The sequence below is a fragment of the Bufo bufo genome, chromosome 2, assembly GCF_905171765.1.
Source record: "Bufo bufo chromosome 2, aBufBuf1.1, whole genome shotgun sequence".
NCBI lineage: Eukaryota > Metazoa > Chordata > Amphibia > Anura > Bufonidae > Bufo > Bufo bufo.
In genome coordinates this window covers 176,883,885-176,902,497 of record NC_053390.1, presented here as the reverse complement: position 1 = coordinate 176,902,497, position 18,613 = coordinate 176,883,885, and positions in this window count along the sequence as shown.

Below are 18,613 nucleotides of genomic sequence, written 5' to 3'. Positions count from 1 at the left end.
GGCCATGAGACTAGAAGACAGCCAGGACAAGGAGAGTGGCGGCAGGAGAGGTAAGTTACTTTATAATTTTACAGTCTGATCTGAGGTCTGATATGGAGGTCTAATGGGGGGTCTGGAGATGTCTCACTGGGGGTATGGAGAGGTCTAATGGGGGTCTGGAGTGGTCTATGGGGGGGTCTGGAGGTCTGACTGGGGGGTCTGGAGGTCTGACCGGGGGGTCTGAAGTGGTCTAACGGGGGGGTCTGGAGAGGTCGGACTGGGGGGGTCTGCTGAGGTCTGACTTGGGGGGTCTGCTGAGGTCTGAATGGGGGGGTCTGGAGAGGTCTGACTGGAGGGGGTCTGGAGAGGTATGACTGGGTGGTCTGGAGAGGTCTGACTGGGGGTCTAGAGGTCTAATGGGGGTCTGATTGAGGGTTTGGAGGTCTAATGGGGTCTAGAGGTCTGATACCAGGGTCTAGAGGTCTTATATGGCGGTCTGGAGGTCTAATGGAGGTTTTATCTGAGGTCTGATATTGGGTCGGGGTCTTACATGGAGGTCTAATGGGGGTCTGATCTGAGGTCTTAAACTGGGGTCTTATATCGGGTCTGACAGAGGTCTAAAGGGGGTTTGGTTTGAGATGGGGGGATCTCATTTAGGGTTTTCTATGGGGGTCTGATCTGAAAGGAAGGGGGGATTTTTTATTACTAGCACACAATATAAAGGGGTGTTTTTGTACTGATGCACTATCTTTGTGATACCAGTATTTTCAGGGGGACTTTCTGCAGGAAAGTATTGGGGAGCACAGTGGACTCAGTATTGGGGGTGGCAGTATGGGGTGTTGAGAAGGTGAGGAGGAGAATGGAAAAGTAGGAAAGTAAGATGTCTGTTTGTTAAATTCTGCAGAGACGAGGCACGGCTGAAAGAAGTTACCATGGCGGTCTGGTCTGACAGGAGAAGAAGAGGAAAGAGAATATCTACATCAGAGAAGAGAAGTCACTGGATGTAAGAGGTACATATAGAAACATAGAATGTGTCGGCAGATACCGTAAGAACCATTTGGCCCATCTAGTCTGCCCAATATACTGAATACTATGAATAGCCCTTGGCCCTATATTATATGAAGGATGGCCTTATGCTTATCCTATGCATGCTTAAACTCCTTCACTGTATTTGCAGCTACCACTTCTACAGGAAGGCTATTCCATGCATCCACTACTCTCTCAGTAAAGTAATACTTCCTGATATTACTTTTAAACCTTTGCCCCTCTAATTTAAAACTATGTCCTCTTGAAGCAGTTTTTCTTCTTTTAAATATTCTCTCCTCTTTTACCTTGTTGCTTCCCTTTATGTATTTAGCAGTTTCTATCATACCCCCTCTGTCTCGTCTTTCTTCCAAGCTATACATGTTAAGGTCCTTTCCTAGTAAGTTTTATCCTGCAATCCATGTACCAGTTGAGTAGCTCTTCTCTGAACTCTCTCTAAAGTATCAATATCCCTCTGGAGATATGGTCTCCAGTACTGAGCACAATACTCCAAGTGAGGTCTCACTAGTGCTCTGTAGAGTGGCATGAGAACCTCCCTCTTTCTACTGGTAATTACTCTCCCTATACATCCAAGCATTCTGCTTGCATTTCCTGCTGCTCTATGACATTGCCTACCTTTAAGTCTTCTGAAATAATGACCCCTAAATCTCTTTCCTCAGATACTGAGGTTAGGAATTTATCACTGATTTTATATTCTGCTCTTGGGTTTTTATGCCCCAGGTGCATTATCTTGCACTTATCAACATAAAATTTTAGTTGCCAGATTTTTGACCATTCCTCTAGTTTTCCTAAATCAGGTGTGGCTGTGGGGCTGTATTGCCCTGTATGTTCTGTAGCGCTGTATGTAATTTTTCCAAGTATGTCTTTAAAGGGATTGTCTTCTCTGCTCTGTTTACCTGCTCATCACTGCAAATGCTACGGTGAGCAGGTGAACAGAACAGAGAAAGCAGCTCTCATATGAGCGCTGCCCTCTCTTCAAATAGCTGATCGACGGGGGTGCCGGAGGACCCCGGCTGATCGGATATTGATGACCTATCCTGAGGGTCATCAGTAGTAAAAAGAGGACAACCCCTTTAACAGTAGGACTGGAGGAAAGGGGGGTGGTAATTTCAATATTTGCCTTGGGCAGCAGAAAAGCTAGGTGCACCAGCGCTGAGTGAAGGGGGGTGGGGGGGCAAGCTGAACTCTTGCACCAGGGCCCATGAGCCTTTAGCTATGCCCCTAATTACAGCTAACTTAAGTTCCAGTAGAAAATGAAGAGTTTCCTATTTATCCAACCAAGCATAGCAGAGCTGAGAGAGCTACCGCATAGCATAGCTGAGATTGTTGCAGAGAATTATTTACCTGACAAAGTTAAGCAAATACCTGCTGATTACCAAGATATCGTTTGGAAGCTGTTTGGATTACAAATTCATGCCAAGTAAAAGCAACTGTTCAACGTTACTACAAAGTCTGTACTCCATTTATTCTACTCATCCACCATCCAAGTTCACCTACCCCTTTTGCACTGCTTCGGACATCATCACGTCTGGGATCCAACCGTATCCAGGTAGGAACACCGTGACACGTGTATATAACATCTACAGAGACTGTGGGACACCCTGCACCACTCTGGCAATCCTACCCCTGGGTACCAACATTACCATCTACAAAGGGAGCCTTGAGCTTCCGCTGCTTAACCGCAGCTAGCGTCACATTTACTTGCTCTAAAAGAGGGACATATTTCGTAGAAACCTCCTAAGGGGCGAGGGATACCCCAGACGCTGGACCAGGCCATTCGACATTTTCATGCAAAAATTATCTCCTCTATATGTGGACTAGCAAGCGCTGCTGTGATCACTCTTCCTGATAGAGAATCATCATTTCTGGGTAGGTAGCAGAATGCTGTTTACACAGTGAAGCATGGTGGTGGTAGTGTCATGGCGTGGGCATGTATGGCTGCAAATGGAACTAGTTCTCTTGTATTTATTGATGAAGAGACTGCTGACAAAAGCAGCAGGATGAATTCTGAAGTGTTTCGGGCAATATTATCTGTTCATATTCAGCCAAATGCTTCAGAACTCATTGGACGGCGCTTCACAGTGCAGATGGACAATGACCCAAAGCATACTGCAAAAGCAACCAAAGAGCTTTTTAAGGGAAAGAAGTGGAATGTTATGCAATGGCCAAGTCAATCACCTGACCTGAATCCGATTGAGCATGCATTTAACTTGCTGAAGACAAAACTGAAGGGAAACTGCCTCAAGAACAAGCAGGAACTGAAGAAGTTGCAGTAGAGGCCTGGCAGAGCATCACCAGGGATGAAACCCAGCGTCTGCTGATGTCTATGCGTTCCAGACTTCAGGCTGTAATTCACTGCAAAGGATTTGCAACCAAGTATTAAAAAGTGAAAGTTTGATTTATGATTATTATTCTGTCCCATTACTTTTGGTCCCATAACAAGTGGGAGGCATAGAAACATAGAATGTGTCGGCAGATAAGAACCATTTGGCCCATCTAGTCTGCCCAATATATCTGAATCCTATGAATAGTCCCTGGCCCTATCTTATATGAAGGATAGCCTTATGATACTTCCTTATATTACTTTTAAACCTTTGCCCCTCTAATTTAAAACTGTGTCCTCTTGTGGTAGTTTTTCTTCTTTTAAATATGCTCTCCTCCTTTACCGAGTTGATTCCCTTTATGTATTTAAAAGTTTCTATCATATCCCCTCTGTCTCTTCTTTCTTCCAAGCTGTACATGTTAAGGTCCTTTAACCTTTCCTGGTAAGTTTTATCCTGCAATCCATGTACTAGTTTAGTAGCTCTTCTCTGAACTCTCTCTAGAGTATCTATATCCTTCTGGAGATATGGTCTCCAGTACTGCGCACAATACTCCAAGTGAGGTCTCACCAGTGTTCTGTACAGCGGCATAAGCACTTCACTCTTTCTACTGCTTATACCTCTCCCTATACATCCAAGCATTCTGCTGGCATTTCGTGCTGCTCTATTACATTGTCTTCCCACCTTTAAGTCTTCTGAAATAATTACTCCTAAATCCCTTTCCTCAGATACTGAGGTCAGGACTGTGTCAAATATTCTATATTCTGCCCTTAGGTTTTTACGCCCCAGGTGCATTATCTTGCACTTATCCACATTAAATTTCAGTTGCCAGAGTTCTGACCATTCTTCTAGTTTTCATAAATCCTTTTCCATTTGGCGTTTCCCTCCAGGAACATCAACCCTGTTACATATCTTTGTGTCATCAGCAAAAAGACAAACCTTACCATCGAGGCCTTTTGCAATATCACTTATGAAGATATTAAACAAAATTGGTCCCAGTACAGATCCCTGTGGAACCCCACTGGTAACATGACCTTGTTTTGAATGTTCTCCATTGACTACAACCCTCTGTTGTCTTTCACTCAGCCACTGCCTAATCCACTCAACAATATGGGAGTCCATGCTCAATGACTGCAGTTTATTGATAAGTCTTCTATGTGGGACAGTGTCAAAAGCCTTACTAAAAGCTAGATATGCGATGTCTACTGCACCTCCACCGTCTATTATTTTAGTCACCCAGTCAAAAAAATCTATAAGATTTGTTTGACATGATCTCCCTGAAGTAAACCCATGTTGTTTTTCATCTTGCAATCCATGGGATTTTAGATGTTCCACAATCCTATCCTTTAATAGGGTTTCCATTAATTTGCCTACTATTGATGTTAGACTCACTGGTCTATAGTTGCTCGATTCCTCCCTACTACCTTTCTTGTGAATGGGCACGACATTTGCCAATTTCCAATCTTCCGGGACGACTCCTGTTACTAATGATTGGTTAAATAAATCTGTTAACATATGCAAACTGTTGTAATTCCTACACCGTTCACCTGATTTGGATGTAAATACCCTCAAATTAAAGCTGACAGTCTGCAGTTAAAGCACATCTTGTTTGTTTCATTTCAAATCCATTGTGGTGGTGTATAGAGCCAAAAATGTTATAATTGTGTCGATGTCCCAATATTTATGGACCTAATATCCGCACCAAAAAGACTGACGCTCCACTAGTCGAACACTTCACAGAACACAAACACGCCATCAGCCAATTACGATTTCAGGTAATTGACTGGATTCCTCCTCTGAGAAGAGGAGGCGATCGCCAGGCGATGCTGCGGGAGAGAGAAATGGCATGGATTCGCCGGTTGTGTACCTTACAACCGATTGGACTTAATAAGGATTACCTTTAGGATGATTAGTATTAAGCATGGCTTTTACATATATCCTGTATGTTACTAACATTTCTTCTATCTACTTCCCTTATAGGACCAGAACTGTCCAGTAGCGGGTGGTGACATCCGTCAAGCACATTTTACGGTCCCAGCTTCCTCCATGGTCCACCATTGTGTTAAGCATCCAATGTGCCAATTCCAAGTGACCTATTACTTTTGTAGAATGTGTTTCATGCATAGGATAGTGCAATGTTCTTATTATTTGCACAGAGGACCTTTGGTATTCTAACCCTGGAGTTACATGTAATGATTAGTGCGTCCTGCACTATATAACTCCACGGCCACATGATTCTTTATGCTCCAGTGTTTTCCTCTGTTTATGATGGCCCTCGAGCTATATATTTTTGCATATGCTTTCTTAAATATGTAGTTCCACGGTCATATATACAGTTGCAAGAAAAAGTATGTGAACCCTTTGGAATGATATGGATTTCTGAACAAATTGGTCATAAAATGTGATCTGATCTTCATCTAAGTCACAACAATAGACAATCACAGTCTGCTTAAACTAATAACACACAAAGAATTAAATGTTACCATGTTTTTTTTGAACACACCATGTAAAGATTCACAGTGCAGGTGGAAAAAGTATGTGAACCCTTGGATTTAATAACTGGTTGAACCTCCTTTGGCAGCAATAACTTCAACCAAACGTTTCCTGTAGTTGCAGATCAGACATGCACAACGGTCAGGAGTAATTCTTGACCATTCCTCTTTACAGAACTGTTTCAGTTCAGCAATATTCTTGGGATGTCTGGTGTGAAGCGCTTTCTTGAGGTCATGCCACACTATCTCAATCAGATTGAGGTCAGGGCTCTGGGCCACTCCAGAAGGCGTATTTTCTTCTGTTTAAGCCATTCTGTTGTTGATTTACTTCTATGCTTTGGGTCGTTGTCCTGTTGCAACACCCATCGTCTGTTGAGCTTCAGCTGGTGGACAGATGGCCTTAAGTTCTCCTGCAAAATGTCTTGATAAACTTGGGAATTAAATTTTTTTTTGATGATAGCAATCCATCCAGGCCCTGGCGCAGCAAAGCAGACCCAAACCATGATGCCCCCACCACCATACTTCACAGTTGGGATGAGGTTTTGATGTTGGTGTGCTGTGCCTCTTTTTCTTCACACATAGTGTTGTGTGTTTCTTCCAAACAACTCAACTTTGGTTTCATCTATCCACAGAATATTTTGCCAGTACTGCTGTGGAACATCCAGGTGCTCTTGTGCAAACTGTAAACGTGCAGCAGTGTTTTTTGGGACAGCAGTGGCTTCCTCTGTGATATCCTCCTATGAAATCCATTCTTGTTTAGTGTTTAACGTATTGTAGATTCGCTAACAGGGATGTTAGCATATGCCAGAGACTTTTGTAAGTCTTTAGCTGACATTCTAGGATTCTTCTTGACCTCATAGAGCAGTCTGTGCTGTGCTCTTGCAGTCATCTTTACAGGACGACCACTCCTAGGGAGAGTAGCAGCAGTGCTGAACTTTCTCCATTTATAGACCATTTGTCTTACCTTGGACTGATGAACAGCAAGGCTTTTGGAGATACTTTTATAACCCTTTCCAGCTTTATGCAAGTCAACAATTCTTTTTTTTATTTTATCAAATCTTTATTTATTGAGATTCCATCATATGACAAGTACAAGTGTAAACCACAAAACAATAATTGCTCCATAACAAAACATATCTGGTTTCATGAATAAAGCAGTGATACATGCAAGGATTTGATTGTCACATCAAGACTTTAAAGTGAATAAAGTGCATAAATTAACACCTGTATAAAAATTTACACATGTATAAAGGCACTTGAAGTTCGCCTACCATCTAAAGTACAATGTACACTGTGATATACCCTATGTGAACTACTTTATCTACCCGTACTGGTATAGTTTTCACCTCTAACTCCTCTAATAAGCCTTTTCCCACTGGACCACAATCTTACCCATTTCTATTAAACTCAGATTTATGGGCATTTTATTCTCCTTACGAATCATACACAGAAGCGGAATTATACCATTCTTTCCAATTACTCCAATTTATCAGAAACCTATCATGAGATAAGGATTCCCAGCTTGTCATTTCTTCTAGCTGGCATATCTCCTGAACCTTGTACATCCATTCCTTTAATGTCGGCACTTCCTTAGACAACCAATATTTTGGAATTAGTAATTTAGCGACTGCTATTAGTTGCACCACCAAAGAATGTGCTGCCAATTTATAATTACTGTCTGGCAGATTTAGTATCGCTACTGAGGGGGTGATAGAAAAATTTATCTTACATATACTTTGCACCTTCTCCGACACCATGTCCCAGAACTTCTTGATTTTTGGACAGGCCCACCAAATGTGGAACATGGTCCCTCTGGCTTCCCCACATCTCCAACAGTCAGCAGAATAGGCGGGCAAAATGGTATGTAGCTTATCAGGAGTTTTATACCATCTAGTGACTATTTTAAAAGCATTCTCTTGTATTTTTATACAGCGCGAGTAGCCATGCGAGTGTTTTAGTATTCTCTCTAAGGTATCATCGTTAATCGTGAGGCCCATCTCAGAAGCCCATTGGTCAATGAACCTAGGCCTATGGTCAGAACCTATCTCCAGAACTTTATTATAAATTCGGGAAATCGCCCCCTTCCTGCCGACTGCCGGAGACCATATTTCATCATACCAAGTAGGGGTGTAACCACTGGGGGTAGTGTTCAAATATTGTCGACATATGTTGTTAAATTGCGAGTATTGTGACAAGGTCCAGGGTACTCGCCGAAAGGTGTCCTTCAAAGATGACAGATCTGGGATCTCACGATTTACTAATAGATCTCCTACTGCTACGTCCCCTAAAACAGCCCACATTCCCATATCATCTCTGAAGTCCGCCTTAATCAGGTAAGGTAGAAATTTGATGGGCATCAAGGGAGAGATGCAACTAGTGGGATGCAAAAATTTTGATAATTTGTGCCAAGAGTCAACCACACCTTTTAAGAATTGTAGGAACATTATGACCCTTATGGTGATTTTGTCCAACGGCCCACAAATTTGCTATTCCTCTGGGTCCTAACAGCTTCCTCGCTATTTGACAACCCATCTTTTCCACTTTTAGATTTATGATCTCAGAATGTAACCTCATTTGAATTGCTCTATAATAACTATTCCCATCCGGCAATCCAAACCCACCCTTATGTTTGGGAAGTATTAGTTGCTTATATGCAACCCTGGGCTTAGCCTGATTCCACACAAACGAGGTAAAGGTTCTTCTTATTTGACCTAAAAATTGACAAGGTAGTGCTATTGGTAAAGTCTGCATTAAATATAATAATTTGGGCAAAATATAAGTTTTAATGACATTTTTTCTCCCTAACCATGTCAGAAAAGGTATTTTAAGTTCTTTTAGTTGCAGCTTAATATTCTCCAGTAATTTGGGGTAATTTTGGGAGAAGAGTTGATCCGGGTGCTTCGTTATTTGAACTCCAAGGTAATCTATACTCTCCACTTTCCACTGGAAGGGGTAATGTGATTTAAGATGAGTTATAGTCGACTGCGGTGTGTTAACCCCTAATGCGACACATTTAGCTAAGTTTATTTTAAAGTTTGACATATTCCCAAAATTATCCAATTGCTTTAATAGTGCAGGGAATGCACCTCTAGGATTTGACAACAACAGGAGCATGTCGTCAGCGAACGCCGCAACTTTATGCATCTGGTGGCCTACCTTAAGTCCCTGTATCTCATTATCCTGTCTTATCGCTTGTAGGAAGGTTTCCAAACAAAGGATGAACAGAGTCGGTGACAATGGGCAGCCCTGCCTTGTCCCATTCCTTATATCAAAATGGGCAGAAAGACTACCATTTACGCGGATTTTTGCCGTGGGGGAGGAGTACAGGGATAGCACAGCGGTCACAAATTGGGGAGGAAACCCAAACTTATGAAGGGAGGCCGCCATAAACTGCCAGTCCACTCTGTCAAACGCTTTTTCAGAGTCAGTGCTTAACAACGTGATACTATGTCCATGTGACAAAGCATATTGTTGTGCCATTATGACCCGAAAAGTGCTATCCCTGCACTCCCTTCCACCCACGAAGCCTGACTGCTCCGGTGAGACCAAGTTCCTGAGAAGGGGGGAGATTCTATAGGCCAGAACCTTTGCCCATAACTTAACATCAGCGTTAAGCAATGAAATTGGCCTGTAACTAGAAGGTAGGTTAGGGTCCTTCCCTGGCTTTGGTAAGACTGTAATATGGGCTTCTAGTGCCTGCTTAGGTAGTGGGGTTCCATTTAATAGTGAGTTAAAGAGAGAGACAATATGAGGGCCTAATATTGGAAAGAACTTTTTGTAGTATGCTACCGTCAACCCGTCAGGTCCCGGGCTTTTCCCTTTAGGTGTTGATTTTAGGACTTTCTCTATCTCTTGAAGCGTTATTGGAGCAATTAAAATCTCACTTTCCTCTGTAGACAACGACGGCAATCCTAGTTCCTGTAAAAAGGTATTTGTCTTCCCTTGCCTAACTAGCTGTTCCTCCTTAGTCTCCCCCTTCCGCAGGTTGTACAGATCATGGTAGTATTTAGTGAACACATTAGAAATTTCTCCAGGGTCTACTGTGATCTTCCCTGTTTGAGTCACCATTTGCTTAATAAAGGTCTGCTCAGTTCGTTTTTTATTCATGGCGGACAAGACTTTGCTATGTAGTGTTTGTGCTTCACCCTTAAATAGGCTTTTGCCGCTTTAACATTAAGCAGTGTCTTAAGTTCCTGTCTGAGCCTTATAAGTGTCTCAAGATCCCTAATTGCCAAAGATCTTTTATGGGTTCTCTCTACTTGGGAGATACGGGTCAGTAGCTCAGTCAGTTGCTTTGTCCTTTCTCTTTTTAGATGCGCCCCTAAAGCTATAAATTCACCTCGTATAACCGCCTTATGTGCTTCCCACGTAATAGCAGGTGTGGTTGCGGTGTTTACATTGAGATCAAAGTACTCCTGCAGTTTCTTAGTGATAGTATTTACCTCAGATTGGGTGTCCAATAACGTATGGTTCAATCTCCATGACCATTCCTTCCCTCTTGTGTTAGGGACCTGTAAGGCACATTGTACCATTGCGTGATCAGAAATCGCTATGCAATCTATATCAGCCGATTGTACCCATGTCAGACTGGTGTCCTGGATCATAATATAATCCAGTCTCTGGTACGATTTATGAGGCTTTGAATAGAAGGTGTAATCTCTTTTATCCCCATGAATCGACCTCCAAACATCCACTACATGAATATCCCGTAGGCGAGTCTGTAAGGACTTCAGTGCCCTGAACGATATAGCCGATTTCTTGGATGAGGAGTCCAATAACGGATTCAGGGTCAAATTAAAGTCTCCTCCAATAATTAACCCACCAGAGGCAAATGCGGCTTGTAAAGGGGGAATATTAATCACCAATATTTATGCAAATATCGATAATTAATATTCATAAATGGGAGGAGCCATCTAGTGATAACTCCGCCCATTTATGCCTTTATATAATAACACAATACTTTCGCTATGCTCTACACTGATCACTTATGCTAACTGCATGCGCCTTACTAACTCGCTACCGCTAACAAGTACACACTACACAAAAGGGTACAAATATAACAGTATTTATTACACCAAGCAATACACTAACAATACACTACGCACGCAGTACACTACAATACACTACGCACGCAGTACACTACAATACAGCACTAAATATACAATAACTACACTACACATTCCCAATTCCACCCATCAACTAACTATACAATTCACACATACAAGTATTAACACAACCCACCCCACCTGACTATTCACTGTCCCTACGGGGTATGACGAAGGGTTAAAAGGATTGTTTGCAGAGCAGAAGCATGCTCTACAGGACCAGGGTAACCACCAGGGGTTAATCAGGGCCACCAGGGTAAAGGGGTTAATGCAGGCACATTTCCGCCGGACAGGGGAACAGGGCACGGACATCAGGGGTACAAAGTGTCCAGGGGGGGTGGGGGCCAGGGGAGAGATACCAGGGGTAATGCCTGGCAGGGAAAGGGTTAATTAGGGGAGAGCAGGCCCACTGGGAACCAGGGGTGAGGGTTCCAGGGGTTATGGGGAGGATCGTTGGTGGGATAGTGGGGGGGTTATAAGGGGGTGATACTTAAGGTTTTGTTGCTCGTTCGTCCAGGGGTCTGCTCGTTCGTCCAGGGGGGGGTCCGGTCGGAGGAAAGGCTGCAGGGGTCGGGTCCGGTGGAGCGCAGGATGCGCTGCCCTTTCAGGTGGTGGGGGCCCCGATCCTAACTGCGGCCTTGAGCGCCGATTGCGCTCTCCTAGATGAAGGGGGGGGTCCGGTCAGCTGCCACGTGGGAGGCCCTGACTCCCGGAGCGCAGGACGCACTCCTCTTCCAGGTGGGGGCCCAGATGAAGACTCTTTGAGTGCCGGGGCCGCCGGGTATTTATCCCCCAGCAGCCCGCACTCCCGCGCCACCAGGGGGCGCGCGCGCGCCCCTATCATCCACGTGGGCCGGCGCAGTGATATGACGTCACTGCGCCGGCCAGCACATCGGGGACGCGCTGCAGACAGGCGGGAGAAGCCTTTGATCTCCCGCCTGCTGCACCTCGCATTCCGGACAGTGCGATAGTAATCGCACTGCCGGAATGCACATAATAGAAGGAGAGGCTTCTCCCCTTCTTCTATCATGTGTAATTATCTCCAGCAGCGCTGAGGATAATTACAACAAAGGGCTCAGATTCTGTTGAATCTGAGCTCTTTGTATCCATCAGGATGACCGGACCCTTGTCCGGTCATTCTGATGCAATTAGCCAGATTGCATCGGTGCGAATGCTTGGGGCACATTCACACCGATGCACCTGGTTTCAGTTGTAGGAGGGGGGGGGGGATATATATAAGGGGGCACAAGCCCCTACACTATAAGGGGGCACAAGCCCCTACACTATAAGGGGGCACAAGCCCCTACACTATAAGGGGGCACAAGCCCCTACACTATAAGGGGGCACAAGCCCCTACATCACAAGGGGGCACAAGCCCCTACATCACAAGGGGGCACATATTTCCCACAGGGGCCTTCATGAGCCCCTGTGGGCCACTAAGGGCAGATGTGCGCAGATGCTGGGAACATCCGCGCACATCCTCCTATAACGTGATTAATGCATGCATATATATCATACATGCACGCACGTGTTTGCATGCATGTATGTATATATATATATATATGCATGCGTCTCAACCCTTCCTCAACAATCCCCCTGTTGTCGGACTATTTAATACGACAATATAATGGGGGAACGGGTTGAGATATATTTGCCCCCCTTCAACCCCATCTTTGGTGGAAGTTCAGGAAGAACTGTAGTGCACACTGATCTTTAGGTACTTAGACATCCCTCATCCAGCTTCCTCCGGCCTGCCCTTCACCGTAACCTCCTCCGTCCACAGGATACACCGTCTTCTTCTTGACATCTTTAGGATACCACACACCCACAGTCTCTCGGTTATTCTGCCGATCTTCAGGTATCTTCGCCCCCCCCAATTCTGGAGTGGGTTCACCCTTACAGTCTTTAACTGGCCTTTCTATAACAGTCTCTTGGTGTCGGCCACCCCCAACTTTGGAGTGACCACACCCCCACAGTCTCTCGGTAATTCTGCCGATCTTCAGGTATCTTCGCCCCCCCCAATTCTGGAGTGGGTTCACCCTTACAGTCTTTACCTTTCTATAACAGCCTCTTGGTGTTGGCCACCCCCACTTTGGAGTGACCACACCCCCACAGTCTCTCGGTCATTCTGCCGATCTTCAGGTATCTTCGCCCCCCCCAATTGTGGAGCGGGTTCACCCTTACAGTCTTTGCCCAACTTTCTTCTATCCAACGTCTGTTTCCATCTTGATGGGTGCGGTTCTCCCGTGGACAGATTAATAGGTCTTTACAAGGCAGGTCAGACTCTTAAGCGGTGATGTCATAGTACCTAAATCCTACTGCGGAGAACCCCTCCGCCACACTACACCTCCAGCCCTTCCCTTAAGAACCTCACCGTTCCAGGGTTCAAGGTGGCAAATGAATGATGCCTGTCCCTATCGTGACCTAACCTTATTCCCATTCACACAAAATACATGTCACATCCCTCCCAACACCACCAAAATCATTAAATGTGTGTACCCATAGAGACTAATGCAACCTGGCATATCTCTACACCTCCAAAGACACAGGTAGGTCGCAGACCCCTATGTCAATGGGAAACTACTATAGGATGCAAATGTGTACAGCCAAATAATAATTCACCGCAATGCGTTGGGCGAGTTTCCCTGGGTATAGGCTGTCACACATTTGTACCTAGAGTTTCTATGGGTACACAATCAACCAACAAACATTATCAATAAATACAATGTGCTATGGGGTTTCAGGGTAGTACAAGTTATACGTCCCGAAACCCTCATAGGAAACAAAGTGTGTCCATACAATATTTGGCTACAGGAACAATGTTAGCGTTATGTCCTGAGCCTCCTCCTCTGGATAGTTCTGTAAAGTTCTGTCTGGTTCTGGTGTATTTGGTCAATAAGTCCCTTGACCCTCCGACCAGAACCAGAAGAAGTTTCACTGGGTGAAACAAGTGATAAGTTCTTCCACCCGAACGTCTCCCAAGTCTTCCTCCAGAGCCTAAATAATGCTCCCGCTGGATTGTGGCACAGTCTTCATTGCTATAACACCTCTAGGCAGAGGTCGCTTTGTTGCCAAAATCCAGTGGGATCCTCTGGAGCTTCACAACAGTGTCAGGGGGAATAGCTGGCCTCTTCTGTGGCATCTCCTAGGTTTTTCTTCCGCTCCATATAAAATCACACCTATGGCAGAAGAAAACACCAGGCGCTCCCAGGGGAATTTCTCCCCTAACAGTGCAATTAATGTGAAAATTCCCAGCACCAATACCTTTGACCCATGGGTAGAGAAAGGTATTGGGCTGCCCTTTATCTCACAGGACCCCTCGTTATCCCAACACTGGTGTCTGAACACCCTACCTTCAGAGGATAGCGTCCTCTTCTGCACATCCCTCTGCACCAACAGATAAGGATGGCCGCCCTACTAGGTTAGGATAACTGGAGTTCTGTGGACAAAGCACCATCTTGTTATTGATGGCACCGCATCCCTGTCCACTCATGTGTACCCAGGCTGATTTCCCCCTGTGATCCCGCCTTGTGGAGGCCCGCAGAACCAATGGCATAGGCATGCCCTGGCTCCCCAGGACCCCACAACACAAGAACACAGTCCACATTCTGCTGCCAAACACTCTGCGTCCAATCCCTATCAGAGCTGTGCTACCTGACCGGACTAGAATTAAGTGCGCAGCACAACATTACACCAATGTTGTCTGTCCGCCCCAGTCCCCAGCGCAACACAGCCCTACCGAAAACCTGGAGCACAACAGTGCTATCTGTATCGATCTGAGACCCTGGTTGCCCAGAATAATATCACATCATCCTTTGTGTGCTGCATGGAGAAGGTCCTTATGCCTTCTCCCGACCAGCAGGATTTCCCGTGTGATATTATCTGCTCGCAAACCTATACGTTCTCGATCCACAGTATAACACTGTTCCACTCCAAGGGGACACAGAATGAAACAAAGACAGCAGACGGGACTTACACCACTACATAAATCAGCATGGTAGAACACATCCGCAGACAAGGACTACCACCATCAACATCAAGAAAAACTTACAAACAGATAACAAAAACACACAACATGGACATACACAGGAAACACACGGTGTAACAAATAGTACAGGGGTGTCAAATGTTGCCTAGCCTAGCCTGGCCACTCTGACCCCCTCAGCAGCTGGTGATGCTGCCGAGAGGTAACCCCGTTATGGCCAGGCTGACTAGACCCCACTGCACAATTTGTTACCTGGCTGATACTGTTGGACACATTGCAATTACTTGCACAAGGGCAATTCCTTGCAATGTGTCCTTTGTTCCCACACCTGAAACACGTGACTTGGTTTCCTGTCCTGTGTGTTTTGCAGTGTCTCGCTATGTGACCTAGGCCACCACATGCAAAACATCTGATGTTTGCTCTGCATGGCCCAGGTCCATCTACACTGCAGCCGTGCTCCCTTCTTCTGAATTGTACCATCCTCAGGGACGCACTCTTCACAGTTCTTTTTCCCAAAGTCAGGGAAAAATCTCTGTTAGTCTGGACCGGCTTGACCTGATGATCAGACCGGTCACAGACTACTCTCCCCCCTTGTGGCCCTGCACAGGGCAACATTTTGAGAGATTCCGACCCTGGCTTTACGGAAAAAGAAAGGGCCGGCACCAACTTGGTGATAACCTGTTGCATGCCAGACATTAGCTGGGACCTTACAGCAACCTGAGCCTTCAATTTGGCTACCGTCACGTCAGTAGAGGCAGTCCGCTCCTTGAAGGCTTTGACTTCAGTATAAGACTGAGTCAACTTAGCCTCAATTTCCTCCTTCTGCCTCTGCAGCTCTACCAACTGTGACTCTATCCTAGCCACCTGCGCATCTCGGTCAACAGTAGACTGCACATTCTCTGCCAGCTGCGCCTGCAATGTCGAAACCTGGTCCGAATTACTGGCACAGCACTGGCAGTGAATGGCCGGAGGAATTGTCTCCGTTGACCGAGACACCAGCGCAACTTCCTTTGGCTTACAGATGCTAGCCTCAAACGTATGAACGAGTTTGGCCAGCATCCGAAGCCGTTTGGTGGCCTTGTTCAAAACCGTCCGTTTGTTAACACAAAGCTTGTCGTAACTACAAGCCTGTGCTAACAAATCGGACCACAGCATTTCTGCTGACTTGTGAGTGGTGGGGAGGATGGGGTTAAATGTGCTGTGTCTGCTCAAGTGTTGCAGTGTGGGGAAGTCCATACTCACTGTTTGATGAGCGTCCATTTTCTCCTTGGCGCCGTATCTCGCAGCTGCTTGGAAGAAGTCCATTTTCCCGGATCGCCTCTTCCCGACCAGCCTGACTTGTACGCCGCTCCCCCGAAGATGGATCTCCTTCAGTGATGTGTCTTCTCCCTTGCAATCACTTGAGCGATGCTTGTTGGTGCTGTACTTTTCCGTGTCTCTTACCCCAGCGACGGTGAGCGTGTAAAGCAAATACAAAAGTATTAATTCACAGAACAATTATAGATTCTCTGCAAAAGATTTTGTTTTATTTCTGGTACTCTAAGGGAAGTATCGCTTCTCCTGTACGAATTATCGGGTACTAGACGCTCAGACACTCCGCTGACCGCGTCTCTCCTGCCCGCTAATTCACAGTACCAGCGACCCTCAGCCTTAAGACCAAAAACAAACGCAAAATCCACGCAGTGGGCCTGGCTCGCCAATGTAAAGGGGGAATATTAATCACCAATATTTATGCAAATATCGATAATTAATATTCATAAATGGGAGGAGCCATCTAGTGATAACTCCGCCCATTTATGCCTTTATATAATAACACAATACTTTCGCTATGCTCTACACTGATCACTTATGCTAACTGCATGCGCCTTACTAACTCGCTACCGCTAACAAGTACACACTACACAAAAGGGTACAAATATAACAGTATTTATTACACCAAGCAATACACTAACAATACACTACGCACGCAGTACACTACAATACACTACGCACGCAGTACACTACAATACAGCACTAAATATACAATAACTACACTACACATTCCCAATTCCACCCATCAACTAACTATACAATTCACACATACAAGTATTAACACAACCCACCCCACCTGACTATTCACTGTCCCTACGGGGTATGACGAAGGGTTAAAAGGATTGTTTGCAGAGCAGAAGCATGCTCTACAGGACCAGGGTAACCACCAGGGGTTAATCAGGGCCACCAGGGTAAAGGGGTTAATGCAGGCACATTTCCGCCGGACAGGGGAACAGGGCACGGACATCAGGGGTACAAAGTGTCCAGGGGGGGTGGGGGCCAGGGGAGAGATACCAGGGGTAATGCCTGGCAGGGAAAGGGTTAATTAGGGGAGAGCAGGCCCACTGGGAACCAGGGGTGAGGGTTCCAGGGGTTATGGGGAGGATCGTTGGTGGGATAGTGGGGGGGTTATAAGGGGGTGATACTTAAGGTTTTGTTGCTCGTTCGTCCAGGGGTCTGCTCGTTCGTCCAGGGGGGGGTCCGGTCGGAGGAAAGGCTGCAGGGGTCGGGTCCGGTGGAGCGCAGGATGCGCTGCCCTTTCAGGTGGTGGGGGCCCCGATCCTAACTGCGGCCTTGAGCGCCGATTGCGCTCTCCTAGATGAAGGGGGGGGTCCGGTCAGCTGCCACGTGGGAGGCCCTGACTCCCGGAGCGCAGGACGCACTCCTCTTCCAGGTGGGGGCCCAGATGAAGACTCTTTGAGTGCCGGGGCCGCCGGGTATTTATCCCCCAGCAGCCCGCACTCCCGCGCCACCAGGGGGCGCGCGCGCGCCCCTATCATCCACGTGGGCCGGCGCAGTGATATGACGTCACTGCGCCGGCCAGCACATCGGGGACGCGCTGCAGACAGGCGGGAGAAGCCTTTGATCTCCCGCCTGCTGCACCTCGCATTCCGGACAGTGCGATAGTAATCGCACTGCCGGAATGCACATAATAGAAGGAGAGGCTTCTCCCCTTCTTCTATCATGTGTAATTATCTCCAGCAGCGCTGAGGATAATTACAACAAAGGGCTCAGATTCTGTTGAATCTGAGCTCTTTGTATCCATCAGGATGACCGGACCCTTGTCCGGTCATTCTGATGCAATTAGCCAGATTGCATCGGTGCGAATGCTTGGGGCACATTCACACCGATGCACCTGGTTTCAGTTGTAGGAGGGGGGGGGGGATATATATAAGGGGGCACAAGCCCCTACACTATAAGGGGGCACAAGCCCCTACACTATAAGGGGGCACAAGCCCCTATACTATAAGGGGGCACAAGCCCCTACACTATAAGGGGGCACAAGCCCCTACATCACAAGGGGGCACAAGCCCCTACATCACAAGGGGGCACAAGCCCCTACATCACAAGGGGGCACATATTTCCCACAGGGGCCTTCATGAGCCCCTGTGGGCCACTAAGGGCAGATGTGCGCAGATGCTGGGAACATCCGCGCACATCCTCCTATAACGTGATTAATGCATGCATATATATCATACATGCACGCACGTGTTTGCATGCATGTATGTATATATATATATATGCATGCGTCTCAACCCTTCCTCAACAATCCCCCTGTTGTCGGACTATTTAATACGACAATATAATGGGGGAACGGGTTGAGATATATTTGCCCCCCTTCAACCCCATCTTTGGTGGAAGTTCAGGAAGAACTGT